General features: G+C 30.9%; 1 protein-coding gene across 2 annotated transcripts in view; it reads right to left on the bottom strand.

The window, feature by feature from the left end:
- Positions 1-16,255, bottom strand: part of LOC121115374 (phospholipase DDHD1) — a 130,623-nt gene extending 114,368 nt beyond the window's left edge. The window contains exon 1 of one of the 2 annotated variants that reach the window (XM_071887412.1): positions 15,617-16,255. The gene's annotated coding sequence lies outside the window, so the exon portion shown is untranslated. The remainder of the gene's footprint in view (positions 1-15,616) is intronic. The other variant, XM_071887413.1, reaches the window with a different exon arrangement.
- Positions 16,256-24,123: the final 7,868 nt, after the last annotated feature.

Here is a 24,123-nt window from a genome sequence, read left to right as displayed (position 1 = left end):
CCCTCTTGTGCCCCCTCTCTCCTTTGTGTGCGCCCTTGCAATTATCTAAATTATAACCAAGTCTCATTGTGATGACTTATAGTGGAGAATATAAATTGTTAATTTTTTAATGATCAATTTTTTTTTTATCAAACATATTACCGTTATAAAAATCATATTCATCCTCAGAATCTGATACATCTTTTTCTATCATTTTTTCAACTTGGCTTGCAATTCGAGACATCGCAACACCACTGTAAATTAATTTGGTTTCATTTTCGTGAGGACGAGGAAAATGCTTTATACTCAAATAAGCCTTTCAAAAGGACATGTTTATAACACAATTGAGTTAGGTTAATTATGCAAGGATTTTTAACTTGAAACGAATTATTCAATCCTTGACCTACCACTGATAATTTAATTAGATTATTCACTAATTTGGAAGTATGGATTTACGACCATCAATTTCTTGACATCCTTGACTTCCAAAATCAACATAAAAATAACGTCATTTCTGAAGATAATCACTACTGTCCAGCAAAGTACTTTGAATCAAAGAAGTATCTTTGATTTAAAAGTACAGGATGGATTAATCGTGTAAAAAAAAAATATTTTTTGACGTTATAATATAGATATTTCTATTGTGTACTTTTGAAAGGATAACCGTTTTTACTTTTTTTTCATAATTTGATTGAGATGTGTAACCTAAAGATGAATTCTTAGTACAATGTAATCTTGCATAGGTAATTTTTATAGCATATGATAACTTATTCGCACTACATGTAATCGAAATTCAAAAAAAATTGATATTCAAACCGCTCTAATACACAGAAGTGAAACTTTGTGTTATTAAAAAAAAAAAAAAAAAACTAGTAATCACATTTATGAATATAAAAAATTTAGAATATCTAAATTTCAAATAGATATATATATATATATGTTAGGGGTGTTTACAGGGTGGGAGGAAAAGGGACTAAGAAACGGTAATCAAGGTTGTATCTATAACGGCCTGACAGTTTTAAAGTTTCTCAAGCAGAGATGTCCAACCTTTTAATATAATTGAGCGGATTGCCACTTGAAATATTTTTACAGAAATTAGTGTAATGAAAATAAAATGTGTATATTATACAGGAAGCACCGTATAAAATAAATGAAATTTTGCAGGCGTTCAGTCCAACTCATATTTAATAAGAGAAAAAACTGGAAGTACTTTGTATATAATGCGACTTTAGTTGTGGTTTAGTAACCAGCTAAAGTACTCAAGGGCTCATCTAAGCATACTTATTTTTTTTTCTTAATCTGTTTTCATATTTTTTTTATCTTGAGGAGAGAATGTTCAACTATTGAGTGTTATAACTACGTGTGAGTGTGTTCATGAAAAACGTAGGGTAACACCGATGATATGTTAAAAATATATATATTTTTTAATATCATTTGAAAACTGCACAGGAAATATATATTGTGACTTTATGTGATTACAAATCTCTAAATGAGAGATCTTATCTAAGTGATTATGTATTATTTATTTCAATTTTATGTGATCTTTTTTGATAAAAATAGTTTTGAGCTTTTTAAATTAAATGATAAGAAAAACGACATATACCGTAATTAATAAGTAAAAAAAATTTAAAAGACTGTCCAATAGCTCGTATCTTAAAAAACACCCCAAAAAACTCGTCCATCAATTCAAATTTTTGCTAAGAATACAGCTCGTATTTGAAGAAAAATTGTATTTAGGTATTGCGGGATCGTTTGAAAAAGACAACAGTCCTATTAGGTCAGTCCTAATAAAATTTGTCAGTCTTTTATGATAACTACAACAGTTTAAATGGCATAGTTATTAAATACATCATTTAAGCTGTTCAACATAACCTGTTTCAAAAGAATATACCTGAAGTTAAAAGTAGGAAGTGTGTTATATTTTTACGTTCTAGCTATCATTTATTAATTTCTTCATTTTATCAACAATCCTAGCTACGAGAGATGAACAGTTATAAAGTTAACTAGGACCATAGGACTAAAAAAAAAGATTGAATCTGATAAAGACAAGACTGAAAGATTGGGGCGGGGGTAGACTAATTAGGCAATAAGATCTCAGCCCGATCTAACACTATAATTCGGGTGATCATAATCTCAAGATATATCTATAAGTCTAATTTGACATTTTTTTACCCTTCAAATATACTCTTTTGGTTTAAAAAGATGTCAAAAGTCTAGACGTGAATTCTCGACAAATCATGTAGAAGTTTATTAGATCATTAAACTGTATTTTATCAGGATTAGATGGCCTCATATAAAGAAAAAATATAGACAAATGTTAAAATTAGCATACAATTTCCAAACTGTTTTATTTATGCTACATTATAAAAAAATCGGTTTAATGACATTCAGAACAAATGCATGGAGTAATTACAATATTTTTTGAACTCTGTCAACATGTATCTACAAATTATATACATAGTTTTTTTCTTATATTTAGATATATCAAAATATAAAGTAATCGAAAGTCATGTAGCTATTAGAAAAAATATCTTCACAAAAAAACAATTTCCATACAAATACCTGGTTTGTTTTCGTAATAATGTTTGATTAGATTAGCTGGAAGCTGCTATGATGGGAAGGAAATATACACAAATCCAATTCCGTACATAGCAATGCCATAGGCATGAATGCCTCCAATGTCGATTTTATATTCTACTCCAAGTAGAACAAACACTTACAACTTATAACTCCACTGCAAATCCTCACTGTTACTCTACGTCATTCATGACCCTCACTTGTGATTACTTTATATTTAAACGTTTCCTCCTCAAGAACAGCTCTACAATATTATAAAAACACTATTCATGTCTCAAATATCATTTTTTTTTTTAATTTACATATCAAGAGCTACCAGGACTGTAATACTGAGTGCTGTGAAAATATTTAAAGAACGTAAAAGTAATCAAGAGTGTTCATCTCAATTCAAGGGTACTGAAAAGTTGAAATTTTGTTCACTAGTGCAGTTGAACAAGGTTTTATTTAAGCAATGGTAGAATATTCTTATCCATAGTATATATTTATTACTACTTATATCACAACCATTAAAGAAAGGCTCGATGTAGATGTTTGTATATACACATATCTTATACCCAGCTCTTCCTTGACGATGTAAAATATATATATATATATACATATTTCATTCATTTACACCAGTTATATAAAAAAATATGTAAGTATGTTAAAGAATTTTGGTAATGAAGAATATTAAGTTATGTTGTGAGGTAAACTACATGGCCAAATATGTTATTTATTTTATTACATTTTACAATCGTTTTTATGTGTTGCAGCTCTATGTCATGAAAATAGTTATTATGGGAAAATTAAATTTCAAGATAATTTACTTTAAAATATATTGGGATATTTGAGACAGTCACTAATAATTTTTTAGAGTACCGCAGCTGTTATAATGTTTCATTAGATAAGATGCTTGAAGCAGATCTATTGAAACATCCTACTCTTCCACCAATTATTTAATCATAAAGTACCATACTTTTTTCAATAATAAACACAAATCAATATTTGATAAATATGAAGAAGCTCAATAAAATATAATTAGTATATATATATATATACTTTTTGGGTGAGGATTTCAACCTTATTTAATTATTAGCACTTGTATTTATATCTATAAATCATAATATATGGTTTCAAAGTATTAATTAAATTAAGCCAATTCAAACACACACATATATATATATATACAACCGTGTATTTATCATATTAAACCACTTCACCTTTGCAATCTCCCCCACCCCCACCCACAAGCCCTAACTAGGAAAGATTCGCACCATTTTGACCGGGAAGAAAAGGGAAGATACCATATATATTTATTCCTTTAAACAACAAGGACTTTGACTTATAACTCCAATACAAATCCACATTCAGTATTACACTCCGTGTCATTCATGAGCAATTGTGATTACTTTAACAAAAGGATGAATAATTTAAATATTTTTTGACAAAACTATAATAGATTTGACAATGGTTTTTATTAATGCAATATTTTTGAAATTACTTTATTTGAAACAAAATAATTATTTTAAACTTTGACACAAAATCAAAAATCTAGAACTTGTTGTTAATTCAACATAAAGTAATTTGTTAAAAAAAAATCTTGACAGCATACTTTATATTTTAACAAATTGGACAACAAAGTTCTTCTCAAGGAAACTAGCGTGCACACAAGTTGTGGGACATACTGCCTCCTATTTTCTTTCACTTCCCCTCCCCGAGCCCACACTAGGAAGGATTGCCGCCTTTTTGACACCCCTCTTTCCTGGTATTCACAGCCCTGTCATTCCCTTCACGACTAGGATCCTCCGTATAGATGAACAATAAGGAATTTGAAATATCATATTAAGGACGAATATCTTAACAATAGTTAATTACATGACTATGTATTTTTAATCAAAGTAAACTCGTATTGCTTAAAGTGTGCTATTCAATGATTGATTGAAGTAGGTAGGTGTTCTCAAGTAAATATTGACTTGGTTAGTACGATTCTACAATATGAGTATAAATCCAGGTATTAATATTATTGTTTTACTTATAAATAAATCAAATAAGTGTCATTTTGTAGATATAATAACAATATTATTTGTCTATTAGAAAAGTTCTTAAGTTTTTTTCTGAAATGTTCCTCAGACATAGTTTGAACATTTTCTCTTTTGTTAAAAAATGAAGCAATTTAAAGATTAAGTAATATGGATAGCTGCTTAGAGATTGGGCAGGGCCATTGAAGTTAAAATAATTTCATAATTTGTATAGCACTTATACCCGCAAATAGTCAATATAAGTCAAAATAGATCAATTTATAGAGAATAACTTTTTAATATAATGAACCAATCTTTCAAAAGTTATTTAATAATTTTATCCCAAAATGATTCTTTCTTGTAAAAAAGAAAATAAATAAATAGAATGAGCACTCGGTAGAGAACAATCATCTGCCTAAAGTCATTTTCTGTACTCTTATACAAACAAATGAAACTCTCATAATGAGTTAGGAAATGTTTCGTTTTCTTTTCAATAAAAGTAATAATTTATTGGTAACAGAGTAAGTTCCAGTTTTCCGTATCCCTGGATACAATGCCCTTTTATTCTATATATACATATATATAACCAATTACAGTTACCTTCATATATTCATAAATATTAAACTGGAGATAGTATTGTCATGTTTTATATAGATTATTTCCGTTTTGAGTTGGTTTTTCACTTTGTACCAATTGAATCAATTTTGTATTGATCAATCACATTGCTTAAACTTCGAAATGTGAAAGTGAGGAATTCCCAGTTAGCTTAAAAATTATTTTTTTTAGAAAATGATACAAATGTTTTTATAAGAAAAAAAGTCTTTAAAATAATGCAAAACCTAAATCAAGTTAATTGGAACTGCTCTTCGTCGACGTGATAAAAATCCTGCGTATTTTTGAGCATGTTAAAAAAACAAACCGTCAATAAACTTGGTAACATTGATAATTAGAAAAATGTTTTGAAGGAAAGCAGGTTAGCTGTTATGGCATTTCATTAGATCAGCTACATTCAGCTGTGACAAGGGAGAAGGGAGACAATGAAATAAACAAGAACATTGAAAGAATTACTCCGATTTCGATCCTAAACACTACTTTGAGTCCAAAAAGGACTTACAATTATAACTCTGCAGTAAAACCCTCAAGTTTACTCTCTGCCTTTTATGAGGACACACAAATGTTCAATCAGGTTTTGAATATAATTGAAGGTTGTAAGAAAGGGGAATTAACTACTCAAGAGTTAAATACTAATGACAACACCTAAAGAAATGAAAGCTATTTCTTCACATTAACAATTCCAAAAAAAAACAGGCCAACTAAAATATACATATGATGGTAACATAATTGAATATGCAAACTTATTGAAAGAATCTCGAAAAAATGTTAAACTTTTGAACCCACTAGAGGAATTTAAAGTAACAAATGACTTTAATGGTACTCATAATATCCAATAATCTACTATCAGCAAAGTATATTTAAAAAAACGACTTTAATACGTTCCTGGAGTCTTTGGGACCCCAGTTTGTGAACATAAAAACAATTTTACACAATCAAAAAATATTTTTTTCTTCATATTCACATACAAGCAAAATATTCTATATTCAATTTTGTGGGATGAAGTGAGATACTCGAGAATATTAGCTTTAGTTGAGAATCTTTATTTGACTTATGAAACTTATAATGGCCCCGATAGGGCCCTTGCAAATAAAATCAATCAATATTAATTCTTTTATTGTAAAAATCAACTTTTTCTGCTTTAAGTGAGATTTGCATCGCTCTCATAGGATTAATAAAATATTTTTCTTCTATAAATTGTCGATGATTTCTCCAAAAATAAAAATGTAACTTATGCTCAATTTTAAGAAAAATCCTTCACTGAACCCGTTCACTGACTCACACAGAAATGGTTGCGGTATATAATTTCCACATCCTTTCTTTATACAAATATACCAAATGTTGGTGTCAAGGAGCACTTGTGTAAATCGGAGCTGGAAACGTTTTTCCATCTTCTCTTTTACTGCCCGGAAATACTTCCCCTTATTGGAATGGTCAAGGGTATGATTTCTGGAGCTTATAACGTGGTCTTGCGACCCGCAATTGCTTATTCCAACATCCTCCAAGCATAACGAAACTTTGAAGTCCAGGTAATTATGTATGCGATGAAGGTTGGTGGAAGAAAAAATCCATCATGCCTAGAAGCTCGCGTGTCTCACCAGATAGACATAGTAAAGAATTTCGAGGATTCTGGGTTCCCCTTCGAAGAACCAGATGTGACCAGGTCCTGTTTAATGATAATTAGTGTGTCTCTAGTCTTGTTTACGTCCGGCTCGCCCTACTGTTTATATTATGCATTAATATTGTCAGTCTGTGGGTTTATGTATTATGTAAGGTGAGGATGGAGGACAAATACATAGTCTGTGCAGGAGGAAAAAAAACGAAGAATAATTTATATAAATAACTTTGACAGAAATATTTGGCATCAAGGCTTCGGGTGCGCCTTCTCACCCTCTGCTCCTATTATTTATCTCCCGTCTTCTTTCCTGTTATGCCTATTTTTTTTTACAAAAAATGAATATAGATGTGTTTTTTTAAATATATTTTAATGACCATAATTAATAATTGGAAATTGTATTTTTTTTTATATAATAATAAAATATTAGAATGAGATCTGTTTAATATATATGAAGCAAACGTCATTTAAAAAAGTCATTCTTGCTTACTTTTATGTTGATATTGTACATATAGTTTTCTTTATTATAGGATTATTGATTACTGTGGTCAACAAAATTTCCTCCTTTCGGATTAAATAGTGTTTTCTTGCTCATTTATGTTTTTGTGGTCTACCGAGAGCAACATTTTATGTTGTATCAATAAGCCTTGGTAACTAAACACATACAAAAATCACTTTGTATGCCACACCACTTGAAATTTCGTCTTATAAAGATCGTTTTCATGTTAACATTATGCAAACCCAAGGGCAAAAAAAAGTTTATAAATTTTGTTGACTAGCCCTATCCATTCTCTTTCTGGTTGAGAATTTGTGAAAAATGTATATATATAATATTTCAGTATAATTAATGTTGTTGCTTGTTAAAAAAGGTGAAAGTGGAAAATAATAATATACACAAAGAACTTCTTAATAAATTATGGAATTAGTTTTAAAATTACAACTCATTTAAAAGTTTAGCAACCATTACGTCTATCTATTTAATCAAAAAAAGTAGGAAACCCTTAAATTGAAGGCAATTTTAAATATTGTATTAATATTTGCATAGTATTATATATTTAAAAAAAACAAAACATTTTTATCAAAATGAAATGAGATAATAAATTAAAATTATGTCAATACAAATACAATGTTATCTTGTCAAGAAAACTCCTTTTTTAAAATATTCTAATATGTTTTTTGGATGTTGGGGTAGGGAAACCCCCAAGAACGTTTTCACATTACTATTACTATGTCCAAATGGTCATTACTTCATTCACTGTCCAACTGTAGAGAATGCAATATATTCACTTCGGTTCAAGAAATCATGGGGAACCTTTAATATGTTTTATCCTTTTCTTTATCATTGTGACTGGTCTAACAAAAATCAATTAAATTACTAAACGTTATCTTCTCATTAGATCAAATAGAAAATATTTATAGAATAATTACCTTGCTTTTTTTGTGTTTTAATTATGTAGGTACAACTGCATCAAACTTTATGAATTCTTGCCACATTTATTAATTATTAAATCGTTTATGTACCTACGTATTTATATTATAGCGAAAGTTTAGCCTTTGGGTATGTATTTATATGTTGAAAAAAACACTGAAACTAACAAAATGTATATGTATATATATATACATATATGGAACTAGTATCTCAAAATCAGCTAACACAATATTTTGTCTAGTTCTGGGATGTCCAACCTTGTCATATTACACGAAATACGAAGTAAAAGTTCAATATTAGGATTTTCTAATATAACGGGGATATTGCTACTTGAAATATTTTTCAATGTTTGTACGTATTAGGCGTTTCTATGATATTTTGACAATTTTGCCACTTGTATTAAGAATCAGTAGTATTAAACATTAAACAGGTTTCAATGCAGACTATATACAACGGGTTGGAAATCCATGGTTCAGATAGTTACATTCTGTTGGGGTAGTGAAACTCCCAGAAATTTATTCATGTTAGGATTTTGAAGGGAAACTAACGTAGGGATTGATTTATATGTAGTATTTTTTATTCAACACACAGAATACTATGTAGTAGGTAAGTTTAATGTAAAATGCTGATAATCTAGAAGCTTAAATTAAAGTTTTATATCTGATGTTTCTTTTTTTTTATTTCCATACTTATGTAAGAAACTTTTCCAAGGAAAACAAAAAAATAGATTGAAATTGAATAAACGAGTAATTCATGATAATTTATATTGACATTTCTCCATCTATGGTTGTATACTGCATATGGGTTGAAGGCATTCCCCCTTATTCGTATATGTGTATTTTATAGATTAAACGTAGGAAACTGATTATACGTAGGAAACTGATTATACGTATAGTTGGATATATCAGTTCATTCTTTGCGTAGTAGGAGGAGAAAAACTCATAATTTCAATATTTAAGAAATAAGGAATAATGCAAATTATCAAATTTAATGATCTACAGGGTGTCCACGATAAATTGGAACTACTTTAAACTTCATCCCGATCCATAATGTGGATAGTCGGGGTTAAATCATACTAATATAAAAGGTTTTGTGAACAATACACTATAACTTCCACCACACTTGTTTTGACAACAAACAATAGTCGTCATGGAACAAGCAAGGAGAGACGCCATCCTCGAATTGGCTCGCGCAGGACACAAGCCCTCTGCTATCTACAAGCTTCTTAACTACCCCAAAACCACAGTGTACCGGATCTTCAATGCCTGGGAGGTTGAGGTGAAGGTCTGCCGCAAGGCCCACAACATGAGAAGTGACCGAATCCGCACTCCCGCTTCCTTGAAGGCCTCCGGAACTCCATCAAGGCTTCGCCGGGGACTTCCTTGTCCAGGTTGGCCCAGAATCGTAGAGTGAGCAAGCAGCTGGTCTCCAAGGCTGTGAATGAGGACCTCGGGTACAGGTCATACCGAATGGCTCAACAACACATCCTCACAGCATCCATGAAGGCCACCAGGCGTCTCCTCAATGACTTGAAGAGTCATGGAGGAAGAATCATCTTCTTCTCCAACGAGAAGAACTGGACTGTCGATAGAAGCTACAACTTCCAGAATGACAGGTGGCTTGCCAAGGAGAGAGAAGAGGTCCCTGCGGGTTTCAACACAAAGTTCCCGGCCTCCGTGACGACCCTGGGTGTAATCTGCAGCACCGGTGAGGTGATGCCCCCTTTCTTCTTCAATCCCAAGGAAAGGGTTAACTTGATAAGGTACTGCGAAGTCATTGAGGAGTTCTTCATCCCCTGGATGAAGGATACAGCTGCTGGGAGGGAGTTCATATTCCAACAAGACTCAGCGCCCGCACACATCCCCATGAGGACCATTAACCTCTTCAATTCCCTCGACATCTCTTTCTGGGATCGCAACACCTAGCCTTCCAACTCACCCGACCTCAATCTGTGTGATTACTACTGGTAGGGGAAGTTGGAGAGGGAGGTGTGCAAGGTCAGCCACAAGAGCATCGCAGCCCTGAAGGGCTCCATTACGAGGGAGTGGAATGCTGTCGATTCTGCAGAAGTCATCTGGGCATGCAAATCCTTTAGGGGTAGGATGGAGAAGATGGTGGCTGCTGAGGGAGGACATGTTGATTATTGTTTAATATCATGTCTAACTTTTTCATATTAACAAATACACTCCAAATTCCATTTTTATCAAGCAGGTTGAATTTTCAGATAGTCCCAATTTATCGCACCCTCTATGTGCATAGTCCTAATAGACACAGAGTAAAGATAAGACGGATACACATGTTCCGGGTAGGTTCAGATCTTTACTTGTAAATATTTTGTCAAATTTTGGGTACCAGAACTTTTGGATTCAGATCCGAAACCAATGTTAAACAGATAGTTGTCTCAAATTTTATCAGTATTGAACCAAAAATTTTGGACCTAAATAAACAAGGATTACATTTTTATTTATAATTGAGGCTGAAACAAAGAATAACCCAATATTATAACTGTTAGAAAATAATCATACGTTATTATTAGAATTAATGTCATAATAACATTAGAATAGCCACGTGATGCAATTGCTTATGTAAATGTAACTCCAAGCACTAAACAAGATAAATAGAGATGCTTTATTTGATTTGCAAAGTGTTATTTTTTATAACTTGGATTAAAATATTAAGCATTGCTAAACGCTTTTTAAGATCCGTAAAAGTTAAAGGACCTGAAAACTGTTAGAGTCGCGAATAATACAAATTTACTTACACAACCCCCAGAGTACTTTGGATCATATGTAGTAAGACCCGCCCAATCTTTATAAGCCAATATTTTAGGATTTTTAAGATCCAAAACAAATATCACATATCCTTTCGGATAATAAACGTCTACTTACACCGTACCAAAGTTCTTCGGATTCAAACCCCGTTCTATATCCAACAAAGAGCTTTCAATTTTAATTATATTATCGCGTGCGAGATTTTTCTTGATAATGTTTGTCTTTAAATTTTCTTAAGCTTACATCATTAGTCTTTCTAGGCTTTTACGATCAAAACAAATATCACACATCTTTTCAGATAAGATACGTTTACTTATACCGTTCCCGAGTACTTCGGATCCGGGTTCAAGATCCGTTCTATATCTAACATAGAGTCGTAAACTTTAATTATGTTCATGTGTGCAAGATATTTGTAGACAATGATTGTCATATATATTCTTAGGCTGACATCATTAGTCTTACAGGCTTTAAAAATATCAAAACAAATATCACAGATCTTTTCGGAAAATTCACGTTTACTTATACCGTTCCCGAGTAGTTTGTATCCATGTCCAAGCCAGTTCTATATCTAACAAAGAATTGTAAATTCTAATTATGTTCTTGCGTGCGAGATTATTCTGGACAATGTTTTTTTTTTCTTCTTAAACTGATGTAATTAGTCTTTCATAAATGATAATAGAATATCTTTGTATAAAGGAATCACTTCTTAGATTCTGTAGAAGGTCAAAAACTCGAAAGACAAAACGTCAACCGGCAGAATGTCGAACGATAAAACGTCGAGCAAAAAAATATTACATTCCAAAAAATGAAAAACAGTTTATACAACATTTCACTCCAGACATTTCCCGCCCTAGATAGATATTATCACCACCACTTCTACTTAAGTAAACAAACCCCCATTTATACTTCCTATTTTTTAGCCATTTCGGGTACAGCTGGGCTACAAAATGAGATGAAACCTACTGCTGTTAATTAGATTACTTTTAAAGGACCCTCTCAACACCCTAATTTTTTCCACAAAAAGTAATTAGTTATTTTGTAAATACACATTAAATATTCTTATTTATTCTGTTATTTTCCTATACATATAAAAGATACATCCCCCCCCCTTTACATAAATAACATTAATGACACCTCAACCCCTACCAATTATAACGCAAAAATTGGGATGTTTTCATATATCGCCGGGTCCCAAAAAGGGAGGAAACCCATCACCAATAGATAAGTTACCATCAAACCCCACTCTCAACACCTCAATTTAAATCCAGGAAGTTGTGACTGCATTGTACACCGCCAACTGCCATAATTAAAGGAAATCCGAAACAGTCTCAAATTTCCAGGGGCCCCATTGTAGGATAAATGGAGGGGGGATTAATTTAAGTTGCGTCAGTGGGTTTCATTCCATTTTGGGGGCCGACAGTAATCGAAAACAAACAGCCTCAACATTCGAGTTGTATAAGAGGGTGTAGAAGGGCCCTTACTGGTAGTTTATATAGAGTGGTGGTATGTTTCTGTGTTGGAAATGTCTTAATGGGATATATCACAACAAAATTTGAAGGAGCCCCTTATTTTATATTCTATGGTCGACGTTCTGTCGGTAGACGTTTTATCAGTTGACGTTTTGTCCATGCACCAATTTCTAACCATGTCTTAATTAGATAGAGAGAGGCTAATTTGTGTTTATTTCCTTCTCTCATAGCTGATTGTAGCTAATCTAAGGAAACATCATGACTCCTAAGTTGGTCTTTTCTCAAATTGTCAGGATTACCAACCTCCATTTACTGTATAGCTATAAATTCAATGTAAGATTATAATTGTACATCTATTTGAAATTACTTTTTTTCCCTTACAAATATCGCATTTATTATTTATGACGTTTGCAAATTAGGAAATGCAAACTTTCAACAGGCAGAGTATTTAAATGTCAATTGATTTCATTTCTATTATTATTTATTTATAGAGATGTGAAAAATAGTCAATACTGCTTTTTATTTGAAAACATTTTCGAAAGGATGTCATAAATAATATACTACCTCTGAAAGATAATATATCAGCTGATATGTTAGCGAGCTTACATCGTGGCCTTTATAATAGAAAAATCGTCAAATGTATCTTATTTTCTCGTTGCTGGTGTCCATCTATAACGTCCGCTTAAACAAACCTGAGTGCAATAATTATAAAACGGATTAAAAAATATTCTTGGTACGAAATATTATCTTTCTAGTACCATCTAGCATAATCCAATTATTCTTATATAGCGCGAGATACACATTACTAAAACTATCTATTTGGAAAATAGATTTCTTTTTATACATCTTGCACACTAAACCTCACTCGCCTGGAATTTCTCTTTTTCGCATCTCGCATTGTATACCTACACAAAATGTATTTTAAGGCTATTTTTATGTTGTATTAATACATAAGAAATTTATCTCCCTCTAAAATCATTATTCATACAAATTTAATGTACGTTGTACAGTATTTATTGTACATATAACATTATGCGAAAAAGAGAAAAAATACTATATTTTAATAAAGTTTTGTAACAACAAGAAAACACACACACAATTTCGTATTTCATGGTCAAAATATAATATAAACAATTTGATTTAAATTAACATCAAACAAATATCAAGCCAAGCGTTTTATTATGTATATAGATATAGGCAAACATAAATATAGAATTAAAGGAGTTCTTTTTTTACAATCTCATATTCCTGAGTCATTTTTAAATTAATTGTATGTATAATTTGAATAACATTTTATTTTGTAAGTGATTTAAGAGAAAAACGTTACACATAAAAATATTCATGTTATAAGCAGATATATTTAGTTTGTCTGTACAAAAAAATCTCTACAAGAAAAGAAAATATAAAAAATTCCCCATATACTGTTTATTTCATAAGTAATTATGGTTTGAAAAGGGTTGTGAGACTTTTCTCCATAAATAGAATAATATTAATGATAATATTACAAATCTTAATCTTGAACCCAAAAAAAAGTTAATTTCTTTTTTAAGCCCGGGACTTCTCAACTCATGTGTTTTAAATACGCACTAAGAAAATTTGATAATATTTTATTAATATGCTTGATCAATTATCTTTAAAACAGTGTATGCCTGACTTTCTGGTATATTCAAATGCAACAAAGGTATTTGTTGTCAATAAATGGTTACAATGTAAATATTGGATGTACGGGAAATTAATTCTGTAAAATAGTCTAAAAATCATTATCTTAATGATGTGTATATTGGCCGTTTACTAGTGAAGAAAAAACATTTTCATTATGTTTGATTTGCTATTGCATATACTCATATCATGATCCAAATAATCAATTAGTCTACTAATGATGGCTATGGGTAAATATTACATAAATAACAAGATTGAAAATAATAAAACATGATAGATTGTGATCAAATTTATTGAGGAAAAAAAATGTAACAATATTTTTATTTAAAATTGTAACTACACAAACTTTTGACCTTCAAAATATCAGCTACCTTACACAACTCAATTTAACAGTTTTTTAACAATATCTTTTGGCCATGAAATTTGTTTTCCAAAATAACTCACGATTTTGGGGGTCGAGAGTATTCAGAAATTTTTGTACTTGTGCAACTATGTTTAAATTCCGCAAAGTTAAAGTCCATAATAGATTAATTCCATGCTGTAGAGTCCAAATAATAGTTATGCAGCCACCATTTGGCTTTAACAGTTTTTTCCCTAGTAAAAAGCATTGTTTAATCAACACTCAAAATCCATTTATATCCATTGTCTTGAAAATTACAAAACTAGGTTAACTAAAACAACTGTATCCTCTAAACTAACAGTCAGAATTGAATGCAATGTACTCTTTAAAGGATAGTACTAGCCGGAACTAACGTGAGTTTGTCAACATATATATTTCAGACAAGAGACTTTTTGAGAAATATGTGATGTATAAAGTCTTTGGAGACTAGGTGGGCCCATTAAAAAGTCAAAATAATTTATTGAACTTTTGTGTGAGGTAGGTAATTATCTTGGGTAGTAATTGATTTTTTTTTTAATTCTAAAAAAAAAGTAGATGATTGATTCCTAATGGGTTTGTGTCATGGGATTAACTTTAATTCGATAAAAGTTGATAAAAGCAGTATGTATTTGTATATATGTGTTTTCCTACTATGCAAGAACTAAAAATACTAAACCTAACTAGTAGGTACATAATATTTAAAGATAAAAATCAGTTTTTTTATGGGGGTGTTTGCACATAAATGAATAAAAATACCCATAGCAAGAAGAGGGAGAAAATAAAGACTATTGAAAAAAGGCTTTCTTTCTGAATGGGCGAGAGCTTAAAGTGTTTGGGTTTGTTCATATTGTATCCTCATGTGTAAGTAAATAGATAATATATTTTTGAAAGGTATACATGTATATGTCCAACATAAACATGAAACGAATGGGTCACTAAAGGGAACATGTTTACCTGCTTTCTAAGGAGAACGATTTGCTTTTTTCTGCCTTCATGCTTTATGAGAGACGTGGGAGTAAAGGAGGAAACAGTGGGAGAAGAGGAATGTAAAAATAATTCATGATAATCATCATGAGGAATGCACACACACACAAAAAAAATAAAAAAATGCAAGGATATAAAGTCCTACCTCCTCTGCAGCTAATTCGCAAACAACATCATGCCTCCGTGGTTGACTTGAATTATTCACAGATGAAGGCTCAGATCCGGAAGTAGAAGAAGTCGATCCAGGGACATTTGGCCTAAATGCACGATATCCACTCACAGTCACTTGCTCAAGCTGTCCTAATAGACTTGTAGGATCCACAGGGCTTGGACGTGGAACTCCATGTAGCTCTTGGGCCTCTTGACGTCCAAAAGCTTCCAAAAAAGGCTCGATCCTGTGAAGATAGCTTTCCAAACGTGGAATCTCCTTGAGCAGTGCTGCTGTGGGGTAAATGTGGAATGGGGATCTCCATACCTATAAACTACACTTGGAAAAGGATCCGGAAATCAGCATCACAATATTTTTACACAGTTTTATTGCTTGTTTTTTGGGGGGTTTTATTTTTTCTTCTTTCTATACGTCTTTCACTCTGTATCTCTCTTTATTCACTTATAATGTGATCAATCAATCAATAAAGTTATTGTTCATTACCACTAACACTATAGAGTACGTAAATGATGACATTCATGTCATGAGAGCTTTTTCTTGTCCCTTGATGGAGCTCCGTCATTCAACTGCAGTATTTTTTTCCAGAGCCCCTTTAATATATATATATATGGTAGTGAGTTGAGTCGTTATAGAATGGAAAAAAAATGCCTTTCTTTTTTTTCGGATTTTGCTCCTTCTATTCTCCTTCTTTGCTTTTTTGTTATTGTTATTGTAGAAACAGTAGTATTTAGTACACTATAGTAGTCTCTTCGTTCCACATGGGTCTTTTTATTTGCTTTAACTCCCTCCCAACTATACGAGGACTATAATGGAGTTAGATTCAAAAATATGATTTAAAAAAGTGAAAGCAAATTTTTATCAAAGGAGAAAAATATATCACTCAAAATAATGTTTCTTTTTTGATTAAAATCTGATGAGCTATATTTATCTTTTATCTAAATATAGAAATGAGGGAGCTTGTGGACACATTTTTCACTTTTTGCTATATTTGGTATTCAGCTTGAATGTAAAAGTGATGTTGAGATCTGCTTTGCTTTAAATAATATTTAACTAATTTTAGCACTAATTTCAGGACGAAGGTAATGGTACTCCAGGGCTTAACGGTCGTTAAAGTTAGCCACTAGCCAACATATCCCTGTGAAAAATGTACTAGCTAAGAATACCACAAATATTGATCTATTTTAGACCAGTGTAAATGTATCTTTGTTTTAAAATAAAGAAATTTTTATGATTATAAAACAAAAATAACTTTTTTTTGTTAAACCCAATTTATAGTTAATAAAAAGTACAACTAAAAATAGAACTTGTAAAATAATTATTCATGTTTCAAAAAAAAAAAAAAAAAAAAAAAAAAAAGAAGTATCCTATATACATTCAGGCCCACTATTTTTTAGGGAAATCCCATGAAAAAAGCTACAAATATCAGTGTTTAAAAGTACTTTACATTTAAGAAAAATACAAATATGATATGATATTATATAAATCATCTTGAGCGTCGTTAGCAAAAGAAAATAAATAAAAAAATTAATGTTTAAACTAGTTTGAATATATAGAATATAATGAAAAGCAGCAAAATAATATATAGTTGGAAGAAATATGATTTTACAAAGCCGTTTTGGTAAGTGCCAGGAAAACCAAGATTTCTTTACTATTGAGGCTCTTATCTCTCAAATCACCACAAAGGACAGTTGCATGGTTTAGATGACAGTCTTAATGTTGTTGCTGGTACAAGGGCGTCCACAGGAATATATTTTGGGGAGGGCTTGATTTTTAGAATAAAAATATTTTTTTTTGTAAAAAAAAATTTAAATAATTAAATTAGAAATATTAAATACTTTGGAAAAAAAATCCTCAATTTGAAGGGGGGCTACAGGGCCTCCAGCTCCCCCCTGAGGACCCTCCTGTGGTACTGTCAAAGCAAACAACTAGGTTCATAGTGAATGTTTTTTCGGCTGAAAAAGAATAATCTGATTTCTATTGTGTTTTTACAGCCTTTCAAACTTCGAACAACTCCACCTTCTTTTTCTTTTTTTGGTGTACATGGCGAACAAATAGCAGAGCTATTTTTAACCTTGTGTTAATAAACTGGAATATAAAACACCCCAAGCCTTATAAAAATGTATTTTATTCCTTTGAAGCTACAATTAATCACTAGTAATTTTCAATATGCTCATGCAACATTATATTAGATTATATACACCACTTTAATACCTCCCCAACGAAATTGAACGGATAATATGTTATTACCTCTGTTTTTTGTCAGTTTGCCATCATATTTACTACAAAGTTTCAAATTAATTCTGATCTAACTGAGATGTAGGCACGTGGACAAAACGGTGACCATAAAATTTAAAATGGTGTTGCAATATATCCCATTCAGACATTTACCTCCTGAAACATAGCCCCCAACACCACCCTTCCTGTATAGACTACCAGTAAGGGCCCCTCCCAACCCCCTTACACAACCAAGATGGTGGGGCTGTTTTTGGGTACAGCCTGGCCAAAAAATGGTATAAACCCCACCACCACAATTTAAGGAACCACTAAGACCACCCTCACAAACTCTCAATTACACCCCAAATGTTGGGGGTTGTTTTGGGATGCCACCGAGTCCCAAAATGGGATGAAATCCAACGCAACTACTGTTTTTCATATTTTGAAATGTAATATATTCTGGTCGACGTTTTGTCCATTCGACACTCTGACGATCAACGTTCTGTTGGTCGACGTTTTAACCTACTACCGAGATGTCAGAGTGGAAGTAGCTCAAAACGTTAAAAATGCATAATCGACCATTACTCTGGGACATATTACTCTACAGAGCTCAAATTGGTGTCATTGTGTAGGTTTAATTAAGTTGCTTCATATCATGAAACTCCAATTTAGGAAAAAGACCATAGGTGGAGATTGGTGCTCTACCTAGTGTTCATTCTATATTAACTTGATAATCCCTTGTGTAGGATTTATTCATATATATATCCATTTAAATCGAGTTTTAATTAATTTAATTAACTTTTTTATTTGAGATAAAAGTCGTTCTTTGATTTTTCCTTTCAACTTTTTTTAAATTAGTTAATGTTTTATTTTTTGAATGACCTTATAATATTTATACTAATAACAAACATATATATACATTCATATATTATGTATACATAAGACCCCACAACAAATTTAAAAAATGGGTCTGCAATTAATAAAAGTTTATTTTTGGATTGTTATTTTTTTTTATGTGAGGACTGAGGCAATGGAAATAAAAAATTATTTATCTCTATGAATGAGAAGGACAATTGTAGTTACGAATATTCGATAATGTTGCTAATATTAATGATAAAATACAATGATGTGTAACTAATTTGATTTTTCGAAATTTGTATTAAGAATTAAAAATTTCGTAAATATTTTTCAATACAATAAAAAAGTTTTTACTAAATGAATAATATAAATATTATAGCTCATATTTTAAGGATTATTTACAAAAAAAAAAACTTTATTTTTTCTTGCTGTCTTATATACAAACAAGTTTCTTTATGCATTTTAATTGATATTTACGAGTGCTGTTGAATAGGTAAAGTAGGATACAATATTTGTATGACGTAGTTACTATTTTTAACAAATTATAATGAAACTTTCATGTTCAGTATTATTATTTGTATACAGTAATGGTATTTTATTTTCCTATAGGGATTAATCGTTGTACAAAATAAAGATTGATATTTGTTAATATAATTTTTATCCCTTTGAAAAGTTTTCAAACTGTTGGCAAAAAATTTATATATTATGTGTTAACAAAAAAAAATCAATAAAAGTTGAAAAGTCCAATTTATTTTTTTGAGGATATAAAAATACAGCTTAATATTATATTCACACTTTGTATTCATGTTTGTTAGATGAGTTAAAATATGACTTATAACTTTCATTTGGTTTATGAGACTTTGTTTTTTTCTGATATTATATTCCAAATAGAAGCTTCAATTTATAACTCTTTAATTGTATGTGACGATTAACTTATGCAATTTTAAGTGGAATTTGCGACGCCTTCAAAGGATTAATTAGAATAATATGTTGATAGAAATAACAATTTCTTATTTGTCGAATAATATAAAAATTAATACCAACTCCATTTTGACGCTGTGCTATTGACGTAGGGCTTATCTTTCACGTGGTCCCAAAAGAAAAAGTCGCAAGGTGGTAAAGTAAACGTCGTCCAGATCAATACCATCCAATTCCGGACATAAAAAATCATTAATCATCGCTCGATAGCACAAACCAAGCACCGTACCTGTTGCTCCAGCCTCGTTTTCGAATAAGTTGTCAATGTTTACTTTCAACGAGATGGTGCTACGTGCCACACATGGCACGTAAAACAAAACCATCGTTCTATTACGGGAAATTGTTCTAAACCTTGTTATATCTCGAAGAGGTGATCGCAATTGGCCACCGATATCTTATGATTTAACACCTTGCAACTTGACATGTGAAAAATAAGGCCTACTCCAACAGCCAAGCGTCGTTTATAGACCTCAAAGATGGAATTCGTGAAGCTATTTTAGGGCATAAAACAGCCACTTCTGGCGGGTATTTGGCTGAGATTGTTTTCCATTATTAATAGCATACCTTTCTCTTTATATTGAAATAAACACTTGATCATTTATCTAAAAAAATGCCATTCTTATTTTAATATGAAAATAGGAGGAATTATTGGAAAACACTTTATATAAATAAGGAATGTATCATTTGCATGAATACTTAACTTTTTTTATTCAAAATTTAAATAAAAATTGAACTATTTCTAATACTTGGAAATATATAATTTAATAAAGGCCTGTCAAGAACATTTAATAGGAAGACAGAGTGGTTTCTCCTTTTTATTTCTACGAATTTAGGCATAAAGTAAATTATTGTATATAGCTGTTTTTTGTTTCTTTGTTTATTAAAATGTTTGATTGAACACGTTGAGAAGCACGTGGTTCACATTATTATTTATTATGTATTGCAAAATTGAGAGATACTCTTATAAGATCAATGAAAAATTCGAATCCGTTATGGTTCATCCATGTTCTAAGGATCATCATCGGGAATTTACTTAAAAAGACCGAGAATACTTTCTACATTAGCCAAAATATCTCATTCTTCCACCAAATGACCGATAGGAACCAACTTCAGAGTACCATTACTGTATACATATAAGTCACGCCGGGAGGAAAATTAATCCGAGCTATCGCTGTTTAAACTTTGTATATAGTCATTGTACTTGAAAAAACACATTATGACATGTTATAAGCAATTTATATGTAAAATAGGTCTAGACCGATTATATTTTTTGTAATCGAACTAGACCGAATTTTTCCTTTGGACTGATCTAGACCGAATTTGACCGGTCTAGATAGAACCTTTTGTTAAACTGAATTAGTTCGGTCCAACAAAAAATTTAATGGTCTCAGACCGGTCTAAGATTTCAAGACCGAAGTCTAACATTAAGAAATATGCTATAAAAATAATATATTTTTATGAATTATCTTGAGCAAATTACTACGCTTCATTACTAATTACCTTTTTCCTTATTATTTTAAAATATAGCCCTGAGTTTGTATACTCGCTATTTAGGGGCGCTCTCGTTTTCTTTAGTAGTCCTTGGACTAGTTGACATGAAATTTATTTTTTGGAACATTACTCAGCCTGTAGAAGGGATAATTGACAAGGCTAACAACAATATCCAACCATTTGGATAATAGAGATAATGTTAATTTAGAAACCAATATTAATTGTACCTCATGGTGGCCATTTTTGAAAGAGCTCTGGGCACGTTGAGACATAGCAGTTGCCGATAAATAATAATAGAATATAATAGTGTTTATAGATTTGATAGAAACAAAGTTTGATTTAAATATAAACTTCTATTATTTGAATTGTGATCTTCTTATAATTGATAACCCAATGCTACAACAAATGAGAGAAATAAAATATTCTACGTTTTTATCCTTTTTTTATCATTCTCATATAATTTAATTTAAAAAATATATATATTGGTGTATATATATTTTAATAAACTCCTTTAATTGCCAAATGGAGTTGCACTGATTAAGTATAAGTAAAAATTATTATTACATTTACTCAATGTGGCCTATGAATCTTCTTTGAAGTCCATATATATAAGTATATTGCCGGAACAACTGAGGCACGAACATACACTTATTGTGTTCATGATTGTTCCTATGTGTGCTGTCCATTGAGCTACGCTATTCTATTCATTTCATCTTTTTGTATACGACTATAGCCCAAATATCGTGAGCCATGGAGTTCTAGATACATGGAAGTCAATCGGCGTCATTTTGTCATAGATCCATATTCTGATAATAAGTTAAGTAAGAAGAAGTCCATTATTTGAATGGGTTTCTCCCTCCCTTAGTAATTTTTTATCTCTTTAGCAATCAAAACAGTGTTTAAATGACGGCCAGACTCGACGGTTTCCATTCTTTTATCTACATTTTCGACAAGCAGCCTTTCAGAGGGCATTGCATCTTTTGACATCTATATTAACGCAAAAAAACCAACAATTAGTTGTTACAGTATTAGGATCTTAAACACCATATCCTTTTTAGCCACCTACTTTACACCTTTATCGAAGAAAAACTGTAAAAAAATGTTAATTTTTCTCTTTAATGGTGTCCATTTTTGACACCAGCTCAAACAATTACAAAATTGTCCAATAAGCTTGTAATAAGAAATCTTATCTTTCTAAAGCTATCTAGTGCAAACCGATTACACTTATAAAACGCGAGATAAACATTACTAAAGCCATCTTTTGAAATAATTATAGACTTATTTTTATCACATCCAATAGATACTTTTACACTTACAGTTCTTAGTGAATAATTTCTATTCAAATACATTTTTCGTTGGTAATTCTTTACAAATATAAACATGAATTGATATCCGTGGTTAGTCATTGGTTTAGTTGAGATTTGTAATTTTCAAAAATGAGAGAAAGACCAATCTTTGCTCAAATTTGTAGTATGCCATTTTGATAATAATAATAAGTACACAACGCTTATGCTCAGTTTTCGTCTAATTGTCTTTGTTTGAAAATGTTCTAGATATATTTTAGAAGCTATAGATATCAAGGTATATCTAACAGAAAAATTTTAATTGTTTCGCAAAAAATTTCATTTATTATTTACTTCGTGTAAATATATATAATATATTCGTACAAGCAGGAAATCAATCAAATATGGTAAAAGAAAAATTAATAAAAAGTTGAAATAAGATGAACTATTATAATTCTTTTATTTCAAAAAAATCTATTTCTTTATTAAATTTTTAACTTTCAAAATACGAGCGTATTCCAAAAAATCAGTGACACTTCCTTAACCAATTAATGGCGAGTGTCCAGATTTCTATTAAGACATTAAAATATTTATTTGTCATCAAAAAGAAAAATACAGAGGTGAAGCACTATTTTGACATGTTTATAAATATTTTCCTAAGGGTTTATATGCGTTTAAATAATTTTTTCAATTATTTTTTATACCCTCAGAAACACATTTTATTGGAAGGGAAAAATTATGGCAAAAAAACTTTCAAACAAAGTTATATGTACTTTTTATTATTGTTTGCCGAAAAAGTTTTTTTATTTTAACTAATCATATTGTGTTGTGATTTGTGAATTGGGCTCTTTGATTAATGTAAAAACCTTTTTTTTAAATTCCTGATTGGCAATAAATCCTGTCGGTCTATGTTTGCAATATTATTGTAAAAAGGATAACAAAATGATTCAATTATCTTTTTTTTATACAAATAAAGAATGTCAAATTGTTCAGAAGTCAAAACTACTGACAAGAATTGTCGGTGTTAAGGTGGACATGCTAAATACGGGTTAAAGTTGACATTTATTGGATGCCCTCAATTATTTAAAATAGAGTATATAATTACTTTGATAAAGTGGAACCGAACTCGAAAACTTAATATTGAATCCAACGTTATGAAATACCTGGATACTAAATAGACTAAACCCCAATAAGCCAGATCTTCAGTGTAGAATATCTTGAAATCCAGTTAAATTGGTATTTAGTGTACTAAATATCTGGGTGCTGCATTTGATAGAAAGTTTTTGAATTCGGTTGAGTTTGATTTTTTTTTTTTTGTTCTGGATCGAGTCTAGTTCAATATATCAACATTCGAGCTCCGTCGATTTTTGAGAATTTCCTCAAATGTTGGATGAGTTAAAGTACCAAGGAATTTTAACCACCAACCATTCTAAAGTATTTTTTTCTTCGCTGTCTACCCCCCTAAGTTGTTGTCTCTTTTAAGTATGATGATTGTTGATTTCTTAACTTGAGTGTTATATTGTAAAAATATTTTTACAAGGGCGACCACAAGATTTGTTTATTGGAAGGGGTTTTATGTATTGATTGTCAGCAGTTGATCTCTCTGCTCGTATCTCTTATTAGTTTGATGGTCATTGATTTATTTGAATGACATGTTGT

Source organism: Lepeophtheirus salmonis, chromosome 3, assembly GCF_016086655.4.
Source record: "Lepeophtheirus salmonis chromosome 3, UVic_Lsal_1.4, whole genome shotgun sequence".
Taxonomy (NCBI): Eukaryota; Metazoa; Arthropoda; class Copepoda; order Siphonostomatoida; family Caligidae; genus Lepeophtheirus; species Lepeophtheirus salmonis.
The sequence above is the reverse complement of the archived record's forward strand: the minus strand, read 5'-3'. Positions and strand labels throughout refer to the sequence as shown.